We start from the raw sequence: 9,479 nt of genomic DNA on the forward strand, positions 1-9,479 counted from the left end.
AAATTTCTTTTTTTGCTATTTTGTTTCTATCTATTTTCCATGTAACCTATTACAAGGGTTGTTTTATCGACTTTACTAGGGGTGGAGGAGATACATAGGATACCCCTGTAAACAGGTGGGAGGGGTGTATTGTCATGATCGTGGTAATGTCAAAGGTGGAGGAGATGAATGAATAGAGTGATTTGGTGGTGGTGGATAGCTTCGAGGATGTGATGGTGGGGGATGCTGCCAATGTTGTGTTAGCTAGGGGAGGTGGTGGGGGCAATTGGTGGTGGTGATGGTGGTTGGGTTGGGAAGCATGACTTGGTGGCGAAGGAGGTGATTCTATGATGCACATGATGGGGGTAAGGGAGAGATTGAAGCTTGCGGTGGCGGAGCACTAGTTGGAGGTGGCGAAAGTGATGTATAGGGTTGGAGAAGGGAGATAGGGAGGAGGTGAGGTATAACCAGAATGGTGAGTTGGTGGTGGTGGTGGTGATTTGTAAGGATAATGATGGGTTGGTGGTGACAACGGGTAATGTCTAACAGGAGGCTTCTGCTTAGTCTGGTTAGCTAGATGTGGAGATGGAGGTTGTGGAATAATAGGCTGCTTTGTCTTCATCTATGCTCCTTTTGACATGGTTGATTATGGCGGAGTAGGTTTGAAGAATCTGAGTGAGTGGGCTGAACTCGACAGTGGGGGCTGCAGCATGGGCGTCGTCATTGCTCTCGGTGTAGGGAAAGGGGCAGCACCACCCTTGCTACTGCTGCTGCCGCATTTCAATTTGTTGCAGTCGACGGGTCGTGCAGCCTTGGAAGAGCACTCCCTCTAAGATCATTGATCTGGTTTACCAAGAATGCAGTACTTCCGGCCATCCAACAAAACCCTTCCAACACCGCCGGAGATCAACACAACACACTCCAATGCTTCACCGGTGAAGTAGTTAAACGAGTATGTAAAGGTCTCCAATCTCAGCAGTTGACACAACATCGTCAGTACAACCCCAATAAACATATTGTGAGCCACATCGAGCTGCTCCAAGCTCTTCATCTACCCAATGGCGGGCGGAAGCGAGCCTTGGATATGGTTGAAGCTGAAATCGAACACCGTGACATTCCTAAGTAGGCCGATCTCAGAGGGCAGACAATTGGTGAGGTACCCAGCAATGTCAGCGTGGCTGAGATCGATGCCAAAGACTTATTGACAAGGGTAATTTTAACATTTTTTAACTATTTAAGCCGCATATGGTGTCATGTGATTGCTCTGGTTGACGATCTGTTAATGACAAATACCGGATTATTGCATTTCAAAAGTTCACGCATTTTAAAGTTTGGGTACCAAATTATCACTCAAACCGAAGTATAGGATACTGATCAGGAATTTTCCCTTATGTTCATGGTAACTTGAATTCACATAAAATGAAAGCCTATCTCTTATGTATTTGCTTTTATAAAAAACAAAAACATGTATTTTGCATAAGCATAAATAGTGGCGCTGATATTGTTGAACTAGAAGAATGGAGAGAGAAGTGAAAACTCAACTCAGGGAGTAGAGAGTTCAGCCACAAAAGCTTTGAAGTCGCAATAGTTACACTATGATCTTCAGACTGAATGATCAACCAGACTGAATGATCAACCAGGAAACAATGGATGGAGACTAATCTAAGATAAACAGTGGAATATCAAAATAAAACAGTAATTAATCATTTATCATTTAGAAGAAACTTGTTCACCTTTACTATTCTTCTCCTCCATCCACGATTGTTCTTAAGGGTCAGAGGTGTAGGAGGGTTATCTGTCTAGCTAGGAGTGAAGTAGGATGCATCATGCATGATGAGGTGGTTTACGCCAGACCAGATTTCCAACTCACTTTCTCTACCCACAGTACATTGCAGTCGCACATCTCACAATACAAGATAGGGATATGTGGCTGCAATTCACAATGGATAGAGTGTGGGTAGAGAGTAGTGGGCAGGAAATCCGGCTTGGGTTTACACTGCCTTAATTTTTTATAGGAGTTAAAATGAAGTGACTTCCAATTTCAAATGAAAGAGAATGGAGGTAGGAGGCCGGTTGTTTGTCTAGGAGTGAGATAGGATGCATGATTAGGTGGAAGGTGGTGCAAATTTTGCATCAGTTTTTGAGGTATAAAATTTGCACTTCCAGTGAGTGCAAAAGAGACAGATGTATAAATTCTGTATCAGGTATGGTAGGAACACAAATCATAATTACAAACAAATTAAAGCAAAACTGAACTGAGTTCAAACTTTGCACCCAGTCAAGATTTATCCTTTGCAACCAAATGCATGCCTAAGGCTCAATTTGTTTGGAGTATGAATTTCATTTACACTGCTGTAAATTAATGGGAGTGCAAATAGGTTGATTCTACGTAAAATGTGGTTTAGTTTTGCTTCAAACTTTGACTCTGTCATTTTGTTTGTGAGAAATAAAATGAAGTGGTCCCCACTTTATATGAAAGCGAATAGAGGTAGAAGGAGAATTATTTGTTTCAGTGAGATAGAGGAAGTAAGATCATGTACTGCTTCGTTCATTAATCATGTACATGATCATCTCCTCTGTAATATCCGATTAGAGTTGCGTATGTTAATCATGTCCCGAGATGAGACATGATTAGAGTTGCTGTGTGCAGCATTAGAGCTCTTCGTTCAATCATGTACTGCTTCACCAAGAATGCTAGTAGACGGATATAGCGGAAAGGCAGCGCCGTGGACTCTGCAAACGATTCCGAGAGAGCCAACTCTTGTGCATCCACGACCCCATATCAAGTTTATAGGAATATTGGAAGCTCTGTAACACTTGGAGCTGCTTGAGTTCATCGTTACTTGGAAATCGACCTGTTCTCTGTAGGTCGTTGAGATATGATAATAAGAAGCAGGAGGGGGAAGCGAAGAAGAACGGGAGGAGGAGGAGGAAGATGAGAACAAAGGTCTGAATTTTCAAGTGTCTAATTTGTGGACGAGGAGAAGAGGGTGAGCAGGTTTAGGTGATATCGATGCATGTGGGCAGTATGTGACGTTTGAATATATGAATACTGAGGGAGAAAGGAGGTTGGTGATGATGATGGTGGGGAGGGTTTATGCAAAAGGAGAAAGGAACAGTTGCAGCCATGCAGACAAAAGGAGAAGAAATGGGTAAGTCTTACCATCCAGGCTGGAAAGACTATAAATAGCGTTGGCGTCATCAAACAAGAAGATAAGTACAACATGTCATGGAAGTTTGTGTGATTTACTCACCATTCTGGTCTTCCTCTGCTACTTCTTTGCAACTGATCCTACGCAATGGAGGTGGAGCAGTGGGTCGTGGGTCGTGCGCCGGTGGGAGAAGAAAAATGAAACATGGGCGATTTCTGGTTGTTAGGGAATTATTAAGATAAAGATTGGTAATGTTGAATAGAATTACATTAGGAGTTATGGTAAGATAGAATTTGTTATGTTATGATAGAGTTTGAGATTGATTGAGATAAATTAGATAGAGTCCTAAATAGAGTCTAAGAGTTTGAGTTTGAGTTTGAATAGGTTTGATCTATTTTAGTCTATAAATATGATGTAATTACTATATTCAATTAATGCAATTTACTTTCTCTTTCTCTGTTATTCTAACTTTAGTAGATTAGGTGCTGAAATTTCTACTGTTAGAATCTCATTGCCTGCTTTGCCCGAGGTAAAATTTCTACTGTCAGCTCTCAAAGCCCCAACACCTTCGAGTATTTGGTAGATTATGTGTCTTCTTGTCTTTGTGAGCAATCAAAGAATCAATTAATGGAGTCCATAACAGTTTCACTCATGGGTGGTGATTCTTACCGGGCATACAGTAGAGGGGTGGAGGGTAATATTGGATTTTAAAAAGATTTTATACATCATGTGGTGTTACATATGTACAAATTTTGACAGAAACATTAACAAACGCTAACAAGAGGGGTAGAGCTAGTCAATTGTCAAAAAAAAAAAAAAACTTAGAGGTACTCTAATACAATATGTAAATTGTAAATATAGAGTTAGTCAATTAACTAAACAGTAGGATTAGTTTAAGAAATTTTTAAATTTAAATGACTAGAAAATGTCATAACTGAAGATGACTGAAAAATAGCAGTTTGTATAAAAGCACTTTTACAAATATTTTATGATACAATTAAAGAATTTTTGGGTGTTTATTACCCAACTAGTTGTATTTTAGTTAATCATTTATTTATGATTAGTTAATTTTTTTGCAAAATATAGAAATAATTCAAATTTTAAAAGTATTATTGAAATAAAGGAACTTAAATTTAAAAAATATTAGGAAAACATTTCACCTCTATATTTCTTAGCTACAATATTAGATCCTAGGATTATGAAAGATGGTTTAGATGTTTTGCTTGAATCATATTGTGATAATATGAATACTAAAATTATAAATACAAAAAAAAAGAAATTAATAATTTATTATTTAAAAAGTATAGTTTATGTGAATCTCAATTATTAGGGCATAGAAAATTTTCAACTTGTATAGCTACAACTTCCACTTCTAAAACAACTAGTTCCAGTAGTGGAAAAGAAAAATTTTGGTCTCTAATAAGTAAAAGACAGAAATCTATTACCACTTCATCAATAAGTTCATTTACTGAACTTAATTTTTATTTATAAGCAAATTTTCTAATTTAAATGGTTCCTTCGACTTTGAGGAAATAAATAATTTTAGCCTAGTGGAGATAACATGGAAAAAATTATCCAATTCTTGCTTCCATGGCATGTGATCTACTAACCCCTCCTATGCATACAGTTCCATTGGAGTCTTGTTTTAATGCAGGTACTAGGGTGCTGGATGACAAGAGAATTTGCATGAATTATGAAAATATGAAGATATGCATATGCTTAAAAGATTGACTAGATGTTGAGGATAGACTACAAGATAAAGGAGGGCATGACACTTCACCTGATGTTTCACCAAAAGCAGATGATGATTAGGGTTAAGGAGATGTAGGTAGAACTTGAAAAAAATGATGAAGTCAATATTTTTTTGTATACTCAATAATTGTATAACATTTTAAAATTATTGTAAAATTTGTATCTAAACTTTAAATTTTATTTAAATTATTTGTTATTTTTCAACAATACCATTTAAATTTTTTATTTTCAATTTATAATGTTATTATATTATTTCTATATTTTATTCCATTTCCAATATTCTATTCCTCCCTTGTATTGTTCAGATTCAAAAGAAATAAAATTTCTATTTTTTTCCAATCTAGTCTATTTTCTATTTTGTTAAGTATTTTTTGTTAAATTTTTAGTTTTCCCAAAGTTTGTATCATTTTACTTAGCAAAAAAAAAAAAAAAAAAAAAGAAACAAAAAAAAAGACTAGCCTGGTTCGGCCTAAGCCCAAGGCCCATCATGGCTTATAGCCCACCTTACCTAGGCCTACGAAATGGCATGGCATAGACCTGCTTGGGTTTGTGCCATGGGTCATGCCGGGCTGAACCTCTGAAGTATCCTAGAGGGAAGCACAGATCAGCTGGCCCATGCAAAGCACGGGTTGTGTCATGTATTGGTTATCCTCCATCTCCATCTATAAATAGTGAGGCCAAGGGGGATGCATTTGCACTTGTCCATTGTGAAGGAACGTTGTAGAGATATCGGAGAGTTCGGTACACGGTTGAAGAGTTTGGTTAGAGCCAAGTCGGTCCGGTCCTATTAGTTTTTTCGGGTGAGTTCCCCTCCCTTCTTCTTCAGTTATGTCTAGTTCCAAGTTTATAGGTGAGGAGCGGGCTGGCACCTAGGTCGGGGAATGGTCCCCGGTCTAGGAGCACTAAGGTTCCCATAAAGGGGTATGATCATCTTCTAGAAAGAAGTCGAACATCGACCCAACTTCCACCAACCTCCAGCATATTGGGAAGTGGTATCATGTCCCTAAGGGATTCTAGTTTCTCCTACAGAAGCCCAACGATTGTCCATAGGACCATAACAAGGACGAGGTTTGTGTTTATGAATAGTACTTCATGGTTGGACTTAGGTTTCACCTTCACCCTTTCATCTCTGAAGTCCTAAATTACAACATCACCTTGGGCCAGCTGCACCCTAACTCGGTGAGGGTTCTGACCGGCACCATCTCAGTCTTCTATCAGTTTATTTTTCCCCTGAATATCAAAATTTTGTAGGGATTTGTTATATAAAGAAGTTATCCTATGAGGACGGCTTCTTCTACCTGTCCTTCCGCTCCAAACATAAGCTACTAGATAGCCTCCCCTCTAAGGTATTGGACTGGAAGAGATTTTTTTTATGTTGCGACTAAAGGAAGGTGGCCCTTCACATCGGAGTTGGCAGCAGTAATCTCCAACCATGGTGACGAAACCTTAGATGAGCTTGTGAAGGCACTTATAAAGGACCTTGTTGGAAAAACTTTATAGGTTGGGGATTATTTGGCCAAGCTGATTTTGGTTCAAGTCGGTCTCAATCCAACGGGTAGGCCTCCTCTCCATATTTAGAATATTTTTGCTATCTTACCTTTGACTAACCTCGTAGTGCAATCTAACACACATTTCCTCTTGCGGGAAAGATGATGACGAACATCAATACTACTGGAGTCCCCACTACCCTCTAGAGGAAGAGGAAGATTGCCAAGGTCGAGAGCTCGTGAGCAGTAGGTGAGGAAGCCAAGTCAGCGGAATTAGAGCATTGCGAGGTGGCACACATTGACGTTGAGCCAAGGAGTAGTGGGCAGAGGAGCTAGCCAGAGGATGCTCACCATGGTCACCAGCTTAGTGGTCCCCACTATAGAGCAGATCCCCATCGACATTGACACAATTAAGGTCGGTACCTCAAAGCTTCAAATCCATGAGGGTGAGCAGGTCTCAAGTCATGTTCCCCTAGACAAACTAAGATCATCTTGGAATCCCAAGGTCACACTCGAGTTGAGTAAAGAGATCCTGCTTCTCGAGGACCTTAAGGAGATAGGGAGTCAACCCCCCTATACTCGATGTTCGGTTAGTTTGGCACATTATGATGGTAAGTGTTCATCCTTATTATATCTTTTCCTCCCATACTTGAATAGGTCGGACCAGCTAAATGTTTTTTTCTTTTCGAGTCCAACTCTCTTACGTATATGCTAATGACCAAGGTTGATAAAAGTAATAGCCAAAGCGGAAAGCTCCAAGGGAAAGCTGGAGGTAGACAAGGTGGAGGTTTGCACACTACAGGTCAAGTTGAGGTTGAGTCGAGCCTTGCTGCTCTCTGGAATGAGAAGGTGGAGCTACTAGAGAAACTAGCAGAGATAGAGAACAACATCGTTGTGCTGATCAATGACCTGGAGCAAAAGGAGGCTGAGTTCTCCAATCAAAGGACCAAGTACACTGAGGAGATGAAGTTTGTCGTGGCGAGAACCGTCGAGGAATACATTGTTGTATCCAAGTTCCGATCTGACAAGAATGAGTACACCTCCGACACCATGAGCAAGCGTTTTAAGATATGTTACTAGCCTGTGGTTGCATTCTTCCCAGAGTGTGACTTGGAGAGGTTGAAGTTATCTGCCATCATCAATGAGATATTGAAGAAGATTGAGGAGGATTAGGATGATGATAGCTACAATTATATAACCCTAGCAAGTGCACTAGTTATCAAGTAGTATAAAGATATCGTTCCCACGAGGATTTAACAAAATAAGTATTAGAACTATAGCTTCCCTCAATTATTTGAACAACCAAATTCTAATAATAGGAATTACTGAAAAGATAGAAAAAGAAAGAATAAAAACAAAGGCAATTAATGACAAAACTTGCAATGATCTAGTTGGAAGCGCTAGGACTATTGGTCCACCTAACCCTTCCAATGGATATCAATTTATTAGATTAACCAAGATAAGTTATTATTTTCATAAGCTGAAGTTTTTCCAAATTTATTTAATATTCCCTCTCAAGATATATCAAATCTACCTTTATCAAGTAACCCTTCGATCTCTCGACTAGAATTCTCGTGATAGAATTGCAGTAAGTTCTATGAAAAACCTGTGTCATCAGATGAATCATGTATATATATTCCTATATACCATTCAATTCACACTATGAATTATTTAGTCCACTATATGAATTCCTCTCTCGATTCATTCATATAAACCAAATCAACTAAGAGATGATCAAGCTCCTAATCGCATTATGCATAATAATTCATAGACAAATCAATCCATTGTCGTGGTTAGGCTTTCCACAGCCCTAGCTACAAATAAATTAATTCATGATAAAGGAAATAAAATAAACAAGGGGTAAGAAGAACTCATGATGTCACCCTTGAAACTGAGATCTATGAGCTTGTCTTCTCCTTGCCGCCGCCTTCCTCTTTTCTCCCTCTTGCTTTGCTTCCAAGATGGATTGATTGATCGATTGATGCCTTGGTGCTAGTCCGCCCTCCCTTTATATAGCTTTAGGAGGGAGGGTTGTTTCCAACTCCTTCTTGGAGTTCTTCCTCAAAATTGAAAGTCATAATCTAATCATATCCTTATCTCTTATCTAGTAATCTCAATCTCCTTTATCTTTCTAGAATTACATCAGAAAATTAAATCTGATAGGACTCTTTGCAGTTTCTTATTCTTGCATTCGTAGGCTTCCTCAACAAATTGGGCAACTGCAAGGTTTCTCTGCGAGTTGGGCTTCTGCTGCGAACTGGGTTTCCCTATGAATTTGCTCAAACTTTGGGCCCCATTTTCACTTTGATTTAGCCCGAATCTATCGAAACTCAAAACATAAAAGTTGTATATTTCTTTCTTATCTTTACAATGCATCTTGAATCATGTCAATCAAAGCTCAGATGGATAGTTATGCCCAAATTAATAAATAGCATTGAAACTATGCAAAATTACCTGATTAGCATTGTTTTTCTCCTAACGCCTTCTTTCATGCCTTAAATCGAAATACAAGAATAATGAGTCCAAGTAAGTACTAATTAAGTATAAAACACTGAATATTTAGGGATAAAAATATGACAATTCTTATTCTCATCAGATGATGACTCCAACAGCAAGGGGGAAGAAGGAGAAGAATATGGGGATGGCGAGGGGGAGGTTGCCAATGATGTGCCTCCCCCCTGTGATACTTGATCATTCTACCTCTTTTCTCCACTCTTTGTATATATGAATTGTTGTATTATGAGCCTCCAAGCTCAACTTTCCTTTTCTTTTTGTTTTCTTTTTTTTTTTTTGGCTATTGTGTACTAGACATATCTCTAAGTAATGAAATGAGCTCCTTTTTGTATATCATATGCGAGCTTTCTTATGTTCTTCCTTTTCGGATAACAAATTCCTGTTAGTTGAGTTAGGAACAACATTTTCCCAACTAAGGTTTCATAAGGCGAGGTTGCATAAGAAAAGGTCACATAAGCAAATTTTGGGTAGTTTCACAATTCTCTACCCGAGCTATCCCAACCAATTAGAGCTGAGTTACCCATTCCAATGTTAGCTAAAACTAGGGTGAGTCTCCTAGCTTGCAAGGTCAAGTTGAGTTAGGAGAAATAAATTG

The 9,479-nt window shown here is 38.8% G+C and overlaps 1 long non-coding RNA gene across 1 annotated transcript; it reads left to right on the forward strand.

Moving 5' to 3' along the window:
- Positions 1 to 264: 264 nt before the first annotated feature.
- On the forward strand, positions 265 to 5,118 carry LOC148843722 (uncharacterized). The gene is made up of 2 exons (XR_016103147.1): positions 265 to 1,189; positions 4,786 to 5,118. It is a non-coding gene; the product is annotated as an uncharacterized LOC148843722 (long non-coding RNA).
- Positions 5,119 to 9,479: the final 4,361 nt, after the last annotated feature.

The sequence above is a fragment of the Nelumbo lutea genome, chromosome 8, assembly GCF_056320005.1.
Source record: "Nelumbo lutea isolate HS-2025 chromosome 8, American lotus-T2T, whole genome shotgun sequence".
NCBI lineage: Eukaryota > Viridiplantae > Streptophyta > Magnoliopsida > Proteales > Nelumbonaceae > Nelumbo > Nelumbo lutea.